The 18,787-nt window shown below is 43.7% G+C and overlaps 1 pseudogene; it reads left to right on the top strand.

Annotated features, from left to right (window-relative positions):
* The first annotated feature begins 5,779 nt into the window (after positions 1-5,779).
* Positions 5,780-18,787, top strand: part of LOC139163485 (zinc finger protein 850-like) — a 36,343-nt pseudogene continuing 23,335 nt past the window's right edge.

The raw sequence follows: 18,787 nt of genomic DNA, 5'->3' as shown, positions 1-18,787 counted from the left end.
GCGACTTCCTGCTTGGGCTCAGACAGCGCTGGAAAGAGGAACAAACTATTTACAGAGTTACAAGGTAGCCATTTCAGGATACAACACCCCTCCCCTCATAGTTGGACTCATCCATCAAGAAAGCCATGTGACGAAGTCGTCCAATCGGTGAGGCCTCCGAGGCTCTCGCGCTGACCTGCACAGTTCAATTTCTCCTTCGCCACTGACTGTGGAGGATGGCTCGCCGCTGTTCTCCCGGTGCGGCGGACTTGGCCTGGCAGGCCCAACGAAGGCTTCGGAGGACGAGGATGGCTCGGCGTCGCTGGATGGTTCCCCCTGGCCCGATAAGTCTCTTTGCGTGTTTCTTAGTTCGGGCAATGTACTAAAGTCTGTTGAAGGGGGAGAGTCCATGTCAGCGGTTTGTGGCAATTGATTTTCAGTTCGTTTCCGAATGTGGTCTATGTGTCGTTTCCACAAACGACCATCCTCTAGTTTAACAACATAAGTCTTGGGTGCGTTTTGCTTAACAATAATTCCCTTCATCCAGTTTACATTTCCATCAAAACATTTTACATATACATTTTGTCCCAAATACATTTCTCTTTCTGGTTTCATACACATTTGGTTATTATTAACACAGAACCTTGGATTTAACCTGTCTAATGGTGACCTCAACTTCCTTCCCATCAATAACTCTGCAGGGCTTACATGTGTGTGCGAGTTAGGGGTAATGTGCTGGGTTAGTAAGAATTGGTCCAAGTTTTGTTGCACATCCCCAGGGCCTGACCTGTGCAATGCCTCCTTTGCCACCCGTACGTAACGTTCTGCCAACCCGTTAGCCCAGGGCGAGTAAGGCGAGATGAGGGCATGCCTGACCCCTAGGCCATCTAGGAATAATTCGAATTGCCTGGCTGTTAGCTGTGGCCCATTGTCAGACACTAAGAGATCGGGGCAACCATGGGATGCAAACAGTCTGCTCAATACCTTGATAGTGGCACTTGTGGTTATGTTGTTCATTGCTATTATTTCCAACCATTTGGAGAAGGCATCAACCACTATTAAAAAATACTGAGACCCAACTGGGCCAGCAAAATCAATGTGGATCCTAGACCAAGGACCAGCAGGCTGTTCCCACTCAGCCGGAGTTGTTTTGGGGGGACTGGGCCTTGACTCTTGGCACGGGTCACACTTTGAAACCCAACTTTCAATATCAGCATCTAGCCCTGGCCACCATAAATGCCCCCTTGCTAGGCTCTTCATCCTGACAATCCCAGGATGGCCCACGTGTAACATTTTGAGTACCTTTTCCCTTAGGCGTTTGGGGATGATCACTCTATCCCCCCACAGCAAACAACCTTTTACATATGATAATTCAAGCCTTTTGTTTTTAAAATCACACAATTCAGGTTTAACAATATCATTTTGCCATCCCTTTAGAACACAGTTCACCACTTGTTTAAGGATTTGATCTTGCTGCGTGTGTGCAGCTACCTCTTTTGCTGTGGTTAGTGGGTTTTCCTCGAGTTCTATCATTAACACATCTGTGGAAGGAACAGGGTCTTCCACTAAGTCTGCTATGGGGCATCTGCTGAGGCCGTCTGCATGATTGATTTCCTTCCCCCCCTTGTGGGTGAGCTCATACTGATACCCTGAGAGGAAAAGAGCCCATCTGATTAGTCTTGGAGACATAAAAGGTGGAGTGGGCTTGTTGGGGGCTAGCAGGCCTAGTAGGGGTTTGTGGTCAGTGACTAGCTCAAAGCTTCTTCCAAAAATGTAATTGTGAAACTTCTTTACCCCTGCCACTAATGCTAGAGCCTCCTTGTCTAACTGGCTATAATTCCTCTCTGTGCTGGTCATGGTTCTTGAAAAAAATGCTATTGGGGCCTCTGTCTTATTAGGTAGAACGTGAGCTAAGACTCCTCCTATGCCGTACGGCGAAGCGTCGCAGGTGAGCCTAATGGGTAGTGAAGCACTATATTGGACTACTACACTTTTCGAAGTTAATAAATTTTTTATTTGAGAAAAAGCTTCACGTTCAGTTTTCCCCCATGTCCAGCGGGCTTCCTTCTGGAGTAAACGATGGAGAGGCTCTGCTACTGTTGCCTTCTGCTTTAAAAAAACGGAATAAAAATTAAGGAGGCCCAAAAATGCCTGCAACTCATTCTTATCTCGTGGCTCTGGGGCTTCTCTAATTGCTCTCAGCTTCTCTGTTGTGGGGTGGATACCTTCTTTATCTATTTTATACCCAAGGAATTCAATACTGTTAGTTCCCCAGACACATTTATCAGGCTTGATTCGTAACCCTTTGTCCTGTAGCCTCTTAAGTACTTCCCTTATTCTTTTGTTCACTTGTTCCTGGTTTTCCCCTGCAATTAAGATGTCATCAAAATATGGAATTGCCCCATTTACCCCTGACAATAGGCGTTCCATGATGCTCTGGAATATTCCTGGGGCTATGCTTACCCCAAACTGTAACCTCGTGCATTTGAAAGCCCCCCTGTGCGTTACAATCGTTTGAGCGTTTGCTGTTTGTTCATCGACCGGAAGTTGCTGGTAAGCCTGCGCCAGGTCGATCTTTGCGAACCTTTTTCCCTCCCCCAGGGAGTGTAAGAGTTGTTGCACAACCGGGATGGGGTAGGGGTGGTGTTGGAGTGCCTTATTCAGGGTTGATTTGTAATCAGCGCAAACTCTTAAAGAGCCATCTGGCTTCAGGGGTGTCACTATGGGAGTTTCCCATGGCCCCTGTTCCACAGGGACCAAAATACCTTGACTAATGAGTTTGTCCAGCTGTATGTCTAGCTTGGGGAGAAGCGGAAGGGGGACCCTGCGAGGTTTCAGTCTAACCGGTGGGACCTTGGGGTCCATAGAGAAAGATATAGGGGGTCCCTTATACAATCCCAAGGTGGGGCTGAACACTTCAGGGAACTCTTTCACAAAGTTAGGCATATTATCACAGTTTACATTACACACACCCGAAATTTCGATCCCCAACGGTTCCATCCACGCTAGACCCAGCAGGGAGTGTTTGGCCCCCGTCACAATAAGCATGGGAAGGGTACATTTAACATTCTTAAATGCAATAGGTACATTTGCTGTTCCCAGGACCGAGATTACCCCCCCTTGGAAGTCTCTGATCACCAAAGAGGTTTGAGTTAGGTCAGCCTTAGACACATTAGGCATATATAGCTTAAATTTTTCCCAGGGCATGATGGTATATCTCGAGCCCGTATCCAGCTCCATTGAGCAAGGCTGGTTATTTAGTAACAATGAGATAACAATTTTAGCCCCCTTTTTGGTTGCCGTGTTATTCACGGAAAATTGAGAGTTCCCTCTATTGTAGTCGCGGTTAGCGGTTGAGTAGTTCCTTTGACCCGAGTTGCGGAACGGTCTCCTTTCTCGCGATTGGGGGGGCTGGTTTTGAGGTCGCTGGTATTGTTGTGTGGCAAAAGTTTCTTCTGGTGCCGTTGCCCTGCATGCGATGGCGATGTGGCCTCTCCGGTTGCAACGGCGGCAAGTAGCGTCTCGGAAGGGGCATCGATGGCGCTGGTGATTTCCCCGGCAGCCCGCGCAGGGGGCTGGGTGAGTAGCTCTAGGGTGTCTCGGCTGGTCTTGCAGGAGGAGGCAGTTGTCCCCGTTGCTAGTTGGCTGGCTGAGGTCGTCTGTTCCCATGGCGCTGGGAGACTCGGCGTCGATTTTGGCAATGATTTCTCGCCTTCCGTGCTCTTTTAATTCTCTTGCCGCTGCGTCGGCTGCTTCCGCGGTCTGCGCTAATTTAATCACGGTTTGTAGAGTCGGCTCTTCTTCGGTGAGGAGTTTATTTCTCACTGTGTTGCTCTTCATGCCGAAAACCAAGGCGTCGGTGAGGCGAGCTTCCGGGTCTTTAAACTTGCATTGAGCAAGTACCGTTCGAAGCCGCGTTGTAAATTGGCTGATCGACTCGGTTTCTCTCTGAGCCATCATGTGGAATTGATGCCGGTAAACCATGGCTGGTCTGGTTGGTTTGAAATGGCTCGCTAGTTTCTGTTGAAGGACGTCCCACGCTGTGGTTCTTGCTTGTTCTGGTTCGGTGAGAGTTTGGGCAAGTCTACGGATCTCTGCGCCGCAGTAGTTAAGAAAAATAGCCCGTCTGCGATCGGCTCCGGCGTCCTGCATTCCCGCCGCCTCGAGGAAGATCTCGAAGGTGGCCATGTACTCGTCCCATGTCATTTTCTCGGGATCGAAGAGTTCCGGAGCCTGGCCGATCTGGATTTTGTCCATGTTGCACGCGAAGTTTCTTCCGTTCGTTCGTCGCCAGTGAAGTAGACCCAGGACAGGGTTTTTGAGCAATCGGTACTTTTATTCAGCTCAGAGAACAAGTGACAGCTCAGCAAGGTAAAGTGACAATTCAGCGAGTACCGACTGACTCTGCCTGGAGAAACCGCTTCTTTTATACTTTTGCGGTTCCCGCCAAAGCTAGAGCCGGCCGCGTCTGAGCCAATCAGGAGCGACTTCCTGCTTGGGCTCAGACAGCGCTGGAAAGAGGAACAAACTATTTACAGAGTTACAAGGTAGCCATTTCAGGATACAACAATAATAATAATATTTGTATGCCGCGGATGTCATAAAATGGGGCATAACTGCCTGTCTGCCTATCTATCTACCTGCCTAATTTATTCATTGACTTATGAGGGTAGACGAAGCAATGGGTGGAAACTAAATGAAGAGAGAACTAACTTAGAATGAGAAATTTCCTGACAGTAAGAACAGTTGATCAGTGGAACAGCTTGCCTCCAGAAGTTGTGAATGTCACAACACTGGACGTTGAATAACCATCTGTTGAATAACCAGATGTTGAATAACCATCTGTCTGAAGTAGTGTAGGGTTTCCTGCTTAAGCAGGGGATTGGACTAGAAGACCTCCAAGGTCCCTTCAAACTCTGTTGTTACTCAAAGTTGGAACCATTTCCAATGCAGTTGTTAAGTGAGTCGCCCCAATTTCTCAACTTTTCTTTATTAATCCAAAGGCGCTTTCTTTTTTCAAGAGGGAACTGGGCTTTTGTGTTTTTTTCTCCAAAGACGTTTCCCTTCTTCAGCTCTTGACTGGAGGGTGGGGAATTTATAAGTCCTTCCATTCCCCCCAACTCTTCTTCCCCATCCAGTCAGAGCTGAAGAAGCTTCTTGGAACCAGAAAGCCCAGTTGCCTCTTGGGGAAAGAAAACCCTTTGGGACAATCATGAACTGGAATATCAGGGGTCTCCAACCTCAGTAACTTTGAGACTTGCGGATTTCAACTAGGAGAGTTGCTTTGCTGACTGAGGAACTCTGGGAGTTGAAGTCCTCAAGTCTTAAAGTTGCTGAGGTTGGAGACCCCAGAGCTGGATGACTGAGGCTCTCCGTAGACATTATTTCTTTGTTAAGCAAAACCTTTAGTTTTTAAACGAATCCCTCCGCGGCAAATCCAGCTTTTCCTTAGTAATTGGACCGTTCGGCGGGACGAGGCTCTGAAGGGGAAATCACGTGGGACAACCAGAGGTCTCCAACCTCGGCAACTTTGAGACTTGCGGACTTCAACTCCCAGAGTTCCTCAGCGAGCTCTGCTGGAACTCTGGGAGTTGAAGTCCTGAAGTCTTAAAGTTGCTGAATTTGGAGACCCCTGACTTGGATGACTGAGAATTTCCGTAGACATTATTTCTTTGTTAAGCAAACCCCTGTGAAAGATTTTAAATGAATCCCTCCGCGGTGAAGCGAATCCAGCTTTTCCTTATTAAGAGGACTTCCGTCGGCTGAGCGGAGCTCTGAGGGGGGAATCACGTGACTGGTCAGCGCCCGGATTTAAATGGCGTGACCGGGGAGGCGTGTGGACGCGGACGAGACGGAGGGTCTGGCTGACGGACACTCGATGCAGGTAGGGACGCTTTAAGATTTTCAAGCAGTGGAGGCTGACGGGGATCTTGAGGCCCGGCCTGAAAGCCTGGCTGAAAAGGCGGCGTGAGGCGGGGTTTGGAATCCTCGCCGGGCGGGCTTGGGAGTTCTTTTGGAGGGCGAGACGAAGCGCTGACAACTTTCTCCTCCTTCGCCCCCTCAGGAGGAAAGACGAGCCTAGCGGAGAAAGAAAGTGCCGGCCGGAAGGAGTGGCCTCGCGTGGCAGCCCCGTCCACCTCAAGGCGTGGCTTCTCAGAGTGGCGGCGACGGAAAAAAAGTCAAGGCTGTAGAAGAGGCGCCCGTAAAAGGCATGAGGCGGAGTCAAAGGGGGATGCCCGGAGGGAGAAGCGGGGAGAAGGCGGGAACAAGCGGAGAGTCCGGAAATCTCGGGAATCCCCGAACGAGAGGACCCGACCCCCAGGAGGAAAAGAAACACGACTGCACACAATGTGAAAAATCCTTCAAAACAAACCCTCAGCTTCAAAACCACTCAGGAAAAAAATCTTACAGATGCCTGGAGTGTGGGAAGAGCTTCAGTTTGAGGGGAAATTTTGATAACCATCAAAGGATTCACACTGGAGAAAAACCCTACAAATGCATGGAGTGTGGAAAGAGCTTTACTCATAGTGGAACCCTCCTTCAACATCATAGGATTCATACTGGAGAAAAGCCCTACAAATGCATGGAGTGTGGAAAGAGCTTTACTCAGGCTGGACACCTCCGTGCGCATCAAAGAATTCACAGAGGAGAAAAAATATACACATGTCTGGACTGTGGAAAGAGCTTTACTCATAGTGGAATGCTCCTTCAACATCAAAGGATTCACACTGGAGAAAAGCCCTACAAATGCATGGAGTGTGGAAAGAGCTTTACTCAGGCTGGACACCTCCGTGCGCATCAAAGAATTCACAGAGGAGAAAAAATATACACATGTCTGGACTGTGGAAAGAGCTTTACTCATAGTGGAACGCTCCTTCAACATCAAAGGATTCACACTGGAGAAAAGCCCTACAAATGCATGGAGTGTGGAAAGAGCTTTACTCAGGCTGGACACCTCCATACGCATCAAAAAATTCACATAGGAGAAAAAACATCCCCATGTCTGGAATGTGGAAAGAGCTTTGCTCAGGTTGGGAACCTTCGTCAACATCAACGAATTCACACAGGAGAAAAACTGTATAAATGTCTGGAATGTGGAAAGAGCTTTACTCATAGTGGAACCCTCCTTCAACATCAAAGGATTCACACTGGAGTAAAGCCCTACAAATGCACGGAGTGTGGAAAGAGCTTTACTCAGGCTGGAAACCTCAGTAGACATAAAAGAATTCACACAGGAGAAAAATCCTACAAGTGCCTTGAGTGTGGAAAGAGGTTCAATATGAGGGGAAATTTTAATAATCATAAAAGAATTCACACTGGAGAAAAACCCTACAAATGTTTGGAGTGTGGAAAGAGCTTTGCTCAGGGTGCACAGCTCTGTCAACATCAAATAATTCACACTGGAGAAAAACCATATAAATGCCTGGAGTGTGGAAAGACCTTTACTCAGCTTGGACATCTCCGTCAGCATCAAAGAATTCACATTGGAGAAAAACCATATAAATGCCTGGAGTGTGGAAAGAGTTTCAGTGTGAGTGCAAATCTTTATCGTCATCAAAGAATTCACACTAGAGAAAAAACATAAATGTCTGGAGTGTGGAAAGAGCTTCATTAACAGGAAAAATCTTTATAAACATCAAAGAAACCATTCAAATAGTTAAGAAAGTAAAATACTTGGAAATTTATTTAACAGCAAGGTGCGCAATGGTAAAAGAAGACAATAATATAAAACTATTTAAGTAAATAAAATTAGATTTGTAAAAATGGAAAAATACTGTTAAATGAATATCCTACCAAAATTATTTTCCTGTTCTAAACAGCACGTATAAAAATTTAAAATATTTAATAGATTTAATGATTTGAATAAATTTATTTTGAAATGTATTTAGCAAGGAAAATCAGGAAGAAAAAAATTGGAAACGTTGCCACAATTTAAAGAAAATGGAGGGTTTGGACTATTAGATTGGTTCACAAAGCCTTTGTGATAACATGACTAAAAGAATGGATAACCCTCAGGTATTTTTGGAGTATAAGATGTACCCTTTTCCTTCCTAAAAGAGGTTGAAGATTCAGGTGGGTCTTATACCCTGGATGTAGCTTTTTCGAAGCTTTTTTTCCCGCAGCCCTAAGTAGATGCTAAGGATCTTCCCAGCTCTTACTTTGCAGGTTCTTTCATTGTTACTCTTTTTGAAGAATGTTTTCCAAGCCCTATGTCTTTGCAGGGTTTTTTCCATTGCTTTCATTTGCTCCAAATGTTTCTTTCTGGCCCTAAGCAGGTGCTAATGATTTTCCAAGCTCTTACTGGCTTGCAAGCTCTTTCATTGTTACTCTCTCTGAATAAGGTTTTTTTAAAGCCCTAGCCAGGGGATAAAATAAGGTACTGAAGCTGACCAGACTAAAGATGCTAGCCAGAGGAATATCTGGTAAGCAGACGCTTTTCCCTATTTTCTTCCCCCCAAAACTAAGGCGCATCTTATAGTCCACTGCAACTTATACTCCGAAAAATATGATATGTAAGGATCTTCATGTTAGAGGAACCTAATAAGTGGATGCAGCATGATTCATATGTTTCCTTTTTTTATCAATATGTGCATTATTTTTTATTATTTTATTACATTATTAATTTATTTTTATTGACAAAAATATTAAAAAAGGGGAAGAATTAATTTTTCATAAAAGACAGACAAGACATATACAATCCTGGCAGCTACCAGGATATGAGTTATTAAATAATAAATATCCTTTTTATATTTTTGACTTCCTGAAGGATAATTTCTTTTATCCCCCTTTTTATTTTATTCCAATAAAGCATGAGATCGTGACCCTCCAAATTTAATAATCATCTGTTTCGAAAGTCATCCAGTCCTTAATCCAAGATAAGGCTGCAGCCTGATAACATAACTTCCAATTAGGTAATGCAAGACCTCCTCTTTCTTTAATATCTTCTAAAGCAGTGTTTTTCAACCAGTGTGCCGGGGCACACTAGTGTGCCGTGAGACATGGTCAGGTGTGCTGCGAAGCTGAGAGAGAGAGAGAAAGAAAGCAAGAGAGACAGAGAAAGAGCGAGAGAGAGAAAGAGAACAAGAGAGAGAGAAAGCAAGAGAGAGAGAACAAGAGAGAGAGAGAAAGCAAGAGAGAAAGACAACAAGAGAAAGAAAGCAAGAAAGAAAGAGAGAGAACGCAAGCAAGAGAGAGAGAGAAAGAGCAAGAGAAAGAGAACAAGAGAGAGAGAATGCAAGAGAGAAAGAGAACAAGAGAGAGAGAAAGCAAGAGAGAGAGAAAGACAACAAGAGAAAGAAAGCAAGAAAGATAAAGAGAGAAAAAAGTGATAGAGAGAGAGAAAGAGAGGGAGGGAAGGAGAGAGAGAAAGACATAGAGGGAGGAAGGGAGGGAGGGAGAAAGAGCAAAAAAGAGGAAGGAAGGAAGAGAAAGAAAGGGATGGAGAGAGAAAGAAGGAAGGGAGAGAAAGAGGGGGGGAGAAATAGAGCAAAAGGGAGGAAGAGAGAGAGAGAGGATTTTTTTGTCCAAACTTTTTTTAATCCCCACCCTCCCCCCGCTCAATGTGCCCCAGGGTTTCGTAAATGTAAAAAATGTGCCGCGGCTCAAAAAAGGTTGAAAATCACTGTTCTAAAGCACTTAGTTTTATTCTCGCCTTTTTCCCTTGCCATAAAAATTTCTTAACCATCTTTGTTAGTTCTTTAAAGAAACTTCCTCCAAGGTTTATAGGTATAACCTGAAATAAAAACAGTACTTTAGGTAAAATATTCATCTTAATTGTTGAAATTCTCCCCATGAAGGATAATTGTAAATTATTCCATGTTTCTAAGTCTTTTTTAATTTCAGAAATGAGTTTCATATTGTTGTCGTTTTTTAGAGACATTGTTTTAGTTGTAATCCAGATACCTAAATACTTCACTTTTTTTTGCTATCTTCATATCCGCCAGGTTTTCTAATTGTTTTATTTGTATATCTGTCATGTTCCTAATTAATAATTGTGTCTTGTTTCTATTGATTGTTAGACCTGCGACACCTCCATATTCTTCTATCATTTCTATTAAATTTGGAATTGATGTTATAGGATTTTCTACTACAAAAACCATGTCATCAGCAAAAGCTTGAACTTTATAGGTTTTTTTCCCTATATCTAATCCTTTGATTTTATTATTTGCCCTTACCTTTATCAACAAAACTCCCAGAGTTAAAATAAACAATAGAGGTGAAAGAGGGCAACTCTGTCTTACACCTTTAAAAATATCAAAACTTTCTAATTGTTCATTATTAAATATAATTTTAGCTGTTTGGTTTGAATATACTCTTGTCGAAGAATGTTTTCCAAGCCCTATGTCTTTGCAGGGTTTTTTCCATTGCTTTAATTTGCTCCAAATGTTTCTTTCTGGCCCTAACAAGGTGCTAATGATTTCCCAAGCTCTTACTGGCTTGCAAGCTCTTTCATCTGTCCAATCAATCAATCAATCAATCAATCAATCAAAATATCTATTGCCTGCCTGCCTGTTCATTGACTTATGAGGGTAGAACAAGAAGCAATGAGTGGAAACTAAACAAGGAGAGAAGTAACTTAGAACTAAGGAGAAATTTCCTGACAGTCAGAAGGGTTGATCAGTGGGACAGCTTGCCTCCAGAAGTTGTGAATGTCCCAACACTGGACGTTTGAAAGCAGATGTTGGATAACCATCTGTCTGAAGTAGTGTAGGGTTTCATGCCTAAGCAAGGGGTTGGACTAGAAGACCTCCAAGGTCCCTTCCAACTCTGTTGTTATTTATTATTTATATTTATTTATTTATATATTTTGTCCAATACACAATGAGGGTTTTAGTGGGTATATATCTATATACACATAGTAAAATACATGACGAAGGTTATAGAGGAGATACTCATAGTAAAACATATATCTAAGAAATAATAGAAAAGAAGGTATATGTTGTTGTTGTTGTTGTTATGACAAAGTTGGAATAATTTCCATTGCTAAGCAATGCAGTTGTTAAGTGAGTCGCCCCAATTTCTCAAACTTGCTTTTCTTTTCCAAGAGGGAACTGGGCTTTTGTGTTTTTCCTTCGAAGACGTTTCCCTTCTCATCCAAGAAGTTTCTTCAACTCTGACTGGATGGGAAGAAGAGTGGGGGGAATGGAAGGACTTATAAATTTCACACCCTCCAGTCAAGAGCTGAAAAAGCTTCTTGGAAGCCCAGCTGCCTCTTGGAAAAAACAACCCCTTTGGGACAACCATGAACTGGAATATCAGGGGTCTCCAACCTCAGCAACTTTGAGACTTGCGGGCTTCAACTCCCAGAGTTCCTTTGCTGACTGAGGAACTCTGGGAGTTGAAGTCCCCAAGTCTTGAAAGTCGCTGAGGCTGGAGACCCTAGAGCTGGATGACTGAGGCTCTCCGTAGACATTATTTCTTTGTTAAGCAAACCCTTTAAGTTTTGAAAGGAATCCCTCCGCGGTTAAGCAAATCCAGCTTTTCCTCATTAATTGGACTTCGCTCGGCTGGCCGTAGCTCTTAAGGGAAATCACGTGTGACAACCAGAGGTCTCCAACCTCGGCAACTTTGAGACTTGCGGACTTCAACTCCCAGAGTTCCTCAGCGAGCTCTACTGGAACTCTGGGAGTTGAAGTCCCCAAGTCTTAAAGTTGCTGAATTTGGAGTCCCCTGACTTGGATGACTGAGACTTTCCATAGACATTACAGTATTTCTTTTTAAGCAAACCCCTGTGAAAGTTTTTAAACAAATCCCTTCGCGGTGAAGCGAATCCAGCTTCTCCCTATTAATAGGACTTCCGTCGGTTGAGCGGAGCTCTGAGGGGGGAATCACGTGACTGGTGGTGTCTGGACCGTTAGGGAATTCTGGTAGGGGCTGCTGGCCAATGGGACCCCGGGAATTGGTGCTACCTAGAAGGCGATGTGGGGAGCCGGAAACCGGGGGGGGGACATCCCGAGAGGGGCCTGGAGGAATGAGGGGCCTTCGGAAAATGCAGGGAGCCCCGGAGAAAGAAGGGAGGGAGGAAATACCGGCGCCCAGAATGTGAGAAGTCCTCCGGTAGATAATCCAATATCCACAGACATCTAAGGAGCCACTCGGGAGAGTCACTGAATAAATGCCTGGAGTGTGGAAAGCCATTCAGTCACAGGGGAAGCCTTTACACACACCACATAATCCACATGGGAGGAATTGCAATTACAATACAGTGCAGCGCAATTGTCCAGTCCAGTCAAGTTCAGTCCAGTCCACACTGCAGAACACTTATAAAAATGCCTGCAGCATAGGATAGAACAGAACAGAATGGGAGAGGAAAATTTAGTAAGGGTCGGTAGGTGGGTTGGTGGATGGATAGGATAGGATAGAATAGGAATGGCATGGCTTCGCATAGAAAGAATAGAATGGAATAACATAACATAGGATATTGGATAGGATATAATAAAACAGAACAGAATGGAATAAGAAAGAAAGGTAGGAAGATAGGTAGCTAGATAGATGGAATGGCATGGCTTAACATAGTATAGCAAATAATAGAATGAAATAGGAATAGCATAGTATAGCACAGCATAGGAGATAGGATAGAACGGAACGGAATAGGGAAGAAGGATAGGATTGGAATGGCATGGTTTAGCATAGTATAGCATGGCATAGAAAGAACAGAATGGAATAGAAATAGCATAGCATAGGATATAGGATAGGATAGAATAAAACAGAATGGAATGGAGTAGAAATTGTAAAGGTAGGTAGGTAGCTAGGTAGGTATGTGGATGGATGGATGGATGGATGGATGGATAGAGAGATATATCCACTAGGTGGATGGATGGATGGATCCAATGGATGGATGGATGGATAGAAAGATAGATTAATAGATGGATGGATAGAGAGGTATATACATAGATAGGCATGTTTTAGCATAGCATAGTATAGACAGCATAGAGTGAAATTGAATAGGGATAGGATAGGATAGTTATGGCTTAGCATAGCTTAGCAAAGCATGGCATAGCAAAAATGGGATTGAATAGGAATAGCATAGCATAGGATATTCCCTTTTTCTTTCCTTTCCCTTTCCTTTCTTATCCTCTTTATTCCCCCTTTTACTTTCCCCCTTTCCCTACTTTTTTCACTACCTTTATGTTCTATTTTTTGCCAGGATAATAACAATACAGTACAAAAAGGGCCCCTTTTGTTTTAGGAGCGCTTCTTGTTCCACGGTTGTTATATGCAAATTACCCTGGGGGAAAACATCTGTGGAATGAAACCTCTCTCTTTCTCTCTTTGTTTGTCTCTGTGTGTGCGTGTGTATGTGCGCGCGCCTGAGTGTTCGTCCACCCAGATGCTTCCAGCCCCAGAGGAAGAATCCGCGGTTCTGCGTTGGGGAGGGGGAGGCAGAGGCGTTAGAGGAGAAGCGTTTATCTCTGCCGCTGGAGATGGGAGGGGCCAGAACGAAGGGCAGCACCAATGGGAATTCTCCCTGCTTGAGCGTCACCGGTTTCTGGACAGAGTCCTCTGTGGCTTCACCCGAAGGAGGAGAGAGAGAAGCAGAGAGAGTGGGAGGGGGGAGGGATCTCGGCCTGAAGAACGAACGGGGGCTTCTTCTCTGGGCGGAAGTCTCCCCTCAAGTGGGTGAGGTGGTGGGACAGTCTGCCCGCAGACAGATGACGCTACAGAAAGGAAAACTCCCATTGGCCCTCCTCCTTTCTGGATGCTCCCAATTCCTACTTTCGAGGAAGCCCCATTGTGGGCTCAGCAGCCTTTCCACGATCCCTTCGCTTGGCGCAGAGGGGGAACCGGCGGGGAATCCCCCTGCCTGAGCCAAAGGGATCCACGGGATCTTGAGACAGGTCGTTTACTGGGGGGGCGGGGACCCTGAGGATGGGAGGGGTGAGGCAGGGCCGGGCCAGGCAAGGGAGGCCAGAAGGAGGGGCTAGATCAATACAACAACAGAGTTGGAAGGGACTTGCAGGTCATCTAGTCCAAACCTCTGTCCAAACAGAAGACCCTACATCTACCTCTAGCTAGGATCGAACTCCCAACCTCCTGAACCAGGGAGGACCAGCTAAATCCCACCACTTCTCCCTTCCCTGTATTTTCTCTTCCCTCCCTCTTTCCCTCCTTCCTCCTCTCTCTCTCTCTCCTTCTCTCTCCCTCCCCAAGTCATTTAGCCCAAGATCTTTCCAAGGTCTTTCACTCCTCGCTTTTTCTTTTCATTCCACAGACTTTTAAAAAAATAAAAACTAATTTTAATTGAACAGTTTTAAAAACATATAAATACATATGTATAAAACCAACTTTCAAAAGACACGACATAATATTACATAACAGAACAAGACCTAAACAGTAAAAATTAATATTCATTTAGCAATGTTGCATATCAGTATATCTTCCATGTATCAATAACACTTGTTCATTAACTTATCTATATTCACACAATTCATTAAAATCCAACCCATTACAATTATCTCTATCTCATAACATCTTGTCTACATCTATTCTCCTTCCACCTTATTTCCTTTGTTATTACTAATTATTTAACTTTGTCTCTTTGTTCCAATCAATTATACCAATTATCCATATTTTATAAAATTCTGTTTCCTTTTTATCATGAATTTCTATGGCTAATTTGCAGATTTCCAAGCATTTTAATATTCTAATATCTGAATGTCTGACTTCATTCACTAATTATGATGATGTGAGAATTGATGGATTGCTGTATGGGGGTTCCACAGTGATGGAGGCCACCTCCTCATCTTCAGAGGGTGGTTCTGGTGATGCAACACCCTGAATGCAGAGGCCAAACTATACACAGACCTCAAAGATGAACAATGACACTTTCCAGGGTCTCCAAGGAACTTTGGTGGGCTCTCACTGGATGGCCGTACCAGTTCTCTATTTATTTATGTAAACATCAAATTATAATTTTATCATATCTTATCTATATCTTAAAGCTCTCTTGGGTGAATTGGTGCTAGACTTATGGTTGGGGGTCACCACAACATGAGGAACTGTATTAAGGGGTCGCAGCCTTAGAAAGATTGAGAACCACTGTTCTATGATAATCAGAAGCTGGCCAGCCAGCTTTCTTTCTTTCTTTCTTTCTTTTTTCCTTCCTTCTTTCCTTCTTTCTTCCTTTCTTTCTTTCTTTCCTTCCTTCCTTCCTTCTTTCTTTCTTTCTTTCTTTCTTTCTTTCTATGCTGCTCATTCCAAATAGGACTCAGAGCAGCTAACAATAATCATAAATACAACAATGCTAAAAATAGAGCAATAAAATCAGCAATGCAATAATATCCTACAAAACCATTCCTACTTGCAGTCAATCCTAATTCCAGGCCTGCCGGAAAAGCCAGGTTTTAACGCCTTTCTGGAAGACATTCTATTTTCCCACATCCACCTTGCAACCAACAACACACAAGGATGAGGAACAAACTGACTTCATGGTGATTTGCAGATTGTGCTGTGTGTACACACTTCCGCCCTCAAATCTCCTAAACTTTACATGCAACAAATGTAAATTAATCCAAATAATTGAGGAAAAAATAGAAAACCTAGAGAAAAACCTAAAAACTCTGAAACACAAACATCAAAATGAGAAAGTCCAACAAACGCCTAGCAGAGCTAAAACCTCAGAGAAGCAAAACAGAATCAACCCCCACAGAGCAGTGATGGTGAACCTTTATTTACTTGGGTGCCAAAAAAGCCCTTGTGCAAGTGCCCACCCCATAATTTAATGCCTGGGGAGGGCAAAAACAACTTCTCCCGCCCCCCGGAGACCCTCTGGAGGGTGGAAACGGCCTGTTTCCCAACTTCTGGAAGCAAAAAACCTCCTCCCAGAGCTTCTATGTGAGCCAAAAATCAGCTGGCCAGCACACACAGGCATGTTGGAGCTGAGCGAGGGTAACAGCTCATGTGCCAGTAGTGGTCCCCGTGCCATAGGTTCCCCATCTCTGCCCCAGAGGATGAAAATGAATGGACACATGTCACACAAAGAAGGAAAAACAAACCAAATACAAAACCACTACCAATTCCAACACAAAAAACTATACAAAATTATGTTTAATACTTTTTAATTTAAGAAAAAGGCTCATGTTTTCGGGACGGAGGGCCTGGCTGACGGACACTCGATGCAGGTAGGGACGCTTTCAGATTTCCAAACGGGGGAGGCTGACGGGGAGCCTGAGCCCCGGCCTGAAAGCCTGGGTGAAAAGGCGGCATGAGGGGGCGAGGGGTTCGGCCTTCCTCGCCGGGCGGGCTTGGGAGTTCTTTTGTTGAGAGAGACGAAGCGGTGACAAATTTCTCCTCCTTCGCCCCCTCAGAAGGAAAGACGAGCTCGGCTGAGAAAGAAAGTGCCGGCCGGAAGGAGCGGTCTCGCGTGGCAGCCCCGCCCACCTCAAGGCGTGGCTTCTCAGGAAACGGCGGCAGCGAGGGAAAAAAAGCCAAGGCTGTAGAAGAGGCGCCCGTAAAAGGCATGAGGCGGAATCGAAGGAGGATGCCCCGAGGGAGAAACGGGGAGAAGGCAGGAACAACCGGGGAGTCCGGAAACCTCGGGAATCCCCGAAGAAGACGACCCGACCCCCAGGAGGAAAAGAAACACGACTGCACACAATGTGAAAAATCCTTCAAAACAAACCCTCAGCTTCAAAACCACCTGAGGACCCATTCAGGAGAAAAACCGTATCAGTGCCAGGAATGTGGAAAGAGCTTCAGCGTGAGGGGAAATCTTGATAACCACCAAAGAATCCACACAGGGGAAAAACCTTATAAATGTCTGGAATGTGGCAAGAGCTTCCGTTACATCAGTGGCCTTTATGCACATCAGAGAATCCACTCAGGAAAAAAACCCTACAAATGCATGGAGTGTGCAAAGAGCTTTACTGAGGCGGGACAACTCTGTGCGCATCAAAGAATTCACAGAGGAGAAAAAACATACACATGTCTAGAATGTGGAAAGAGCTTTACTCATAGTGGAACCCTCCTTCAACATCAAAGGATTCACACTGGAGAAAAGCCCTACAAGTGCCTTGAGTGTGGAAAGTGCTTTACTCAGGCTGGAATCCTCAGTGGACATAAAAGAATTCACACAGGAGAAAAACCCTACGAATGCCTTGAGTGTGGAAAGAGCTTTACTCTTAGTGGAACCCTCCTTCAACATCAAAGAATTCACACTGGAGAAAAACATTATAAATGCCTTGAGTGTGGAAAGAGCTTTACTCAAAGTGGAAGTTTCTTTTATCATCAAAGTATTCACACTGGAGAAAAGCCCCACAAATGCCTGGAGTGTGGAAAGAGCTTTACTCAGGGTGGAGATCTCAGTAGACATCAAAGAATTCATACTGGAGAAAAACCATATAAATGCCTGGAGTGTGGAAAGAGCTTTACTCAGGGTGGAGATCTCAGTAGACATCAAAGAATTCATACTGGAGAAAAACCATATAAATGCCTGGAGTGTGGAAAGAGTTTCAGTTTGAGTGCAATTCTTTATCGTCATCAAAGAATTCACACTAGAGAAAAACCATAAATGTCTGGAGTGTGGAAAGAGCTTCATTAACAGGAAAAATCTTTATAAACATCAAAGAAACCATTCAAATAGTTAAGAAAGTAAAATACTTGGAAATTTACTTAACAGCAAGGTGCGCAATGGTAAAAGAAGACAATAATATAAAACTATTTAAGTAAATAAAATTAGATTTGTAAAAATGGAAAAATACTGTTAAATTAATATCCTACCAAAATTATCTTCCTGTTCTAAACAGCACGTATAGAAATTTAAAATATTTAATGAATTTAATGATTTGAATCAATTTATTTTGAAATGTATTTAGCAAGGAAAACCAGGAAAAAAAAATTGGAAATGTTACCACAATTTAAAGAAAATGGAGGGTTTGGACTATTACTTATACTTCATTGAGCAAGGACTATATCAACTCAAATATTCCAGGGTATATAAACTGAAACGTTTTGTTATTCTTTCCATAACTAATCATTAAATTGTAACCACAGTTAAAATTGGTTCACTTTTACTCTTTTACTATTGTTAAGTAAAGGAACATTTTACTATCTCCTTTATTCTTATGGCTTGTTTAACAGTTTTGCTGTTCTGTATCACCTCATAGTTTCATTTCAATTATATTACAAATTATTGTTTTGCCTAATCACATTTTTTTAAAAAGTCCACATCTTGCAGATTGTGCAAGGAATGTGAGAGCAAGGGTATTCAATTGTACTGTACTTTCTTCTATAATCATTGCAAATTTAATTGTGGATCAATGGTGCTGTAGTTTAATATATTACCGTATTTTTCAGACTATAAGAAACACTTTTTTTTATCCCAAAAGGAGATGAAGTCTCTGTGCATCTTATAGACTTCATTTTATAAGATTTCAGACAGCTTTTTTCAGCCCATTTTTGAGGAATTTTTTTGGTCTGTTTCCGGGGCTATTTTGGGAGCCCATTTCTAGGCTGTTTTGGCCTATTTTCAAGGATTTTTCCAGCCTATTTTTGATGCTTTTCTCCCCCCCCCCCAAAAAAAACCCATAGCAGAGCAAAAAGCCCCAGTGAGGCAGAAAAAGCCTCAAAATGGGCTGAAAAAAGCCCAGAAAATTAGCCAAGAAACCTGGTTGGAAATAGCCTCAAAATCAGGGCAAAGAAAACCTCAAACATGACCCCCCAAAGCCTCAAAAACGGACCTGAAAAATCAAGTTGAAAAAACATTGAAAATGGGCAGAAAACAGGCCCCAAAATGGGTTGCACACAGGCCAAAATTTTTTCTTTCGCTTTCCTCTTCAACATTTAGGTGTGTCTTCTAGTCAGGTGCATC

This window comes from Erythrolamprus reginae, chromosome 3, assembly GCF_031021105.1.
Source record: "Erythrolamprus reginae isolate rEryReg1 chromosome 3, rEryReg1.hap1, whole genome shotgun sequence".
Classification (NCBI taxonomy): Eukaryota; Metazoa; Chordata; class Lepidosauria; order Squamata; family Dipsadidae; genus Erythrolamprus; species Erythrolamprus reginae.
Note: the sequence above shows the minus strand (reverse complement) of the source record. Positions and strands in the feature narration are given on the sequence as shown.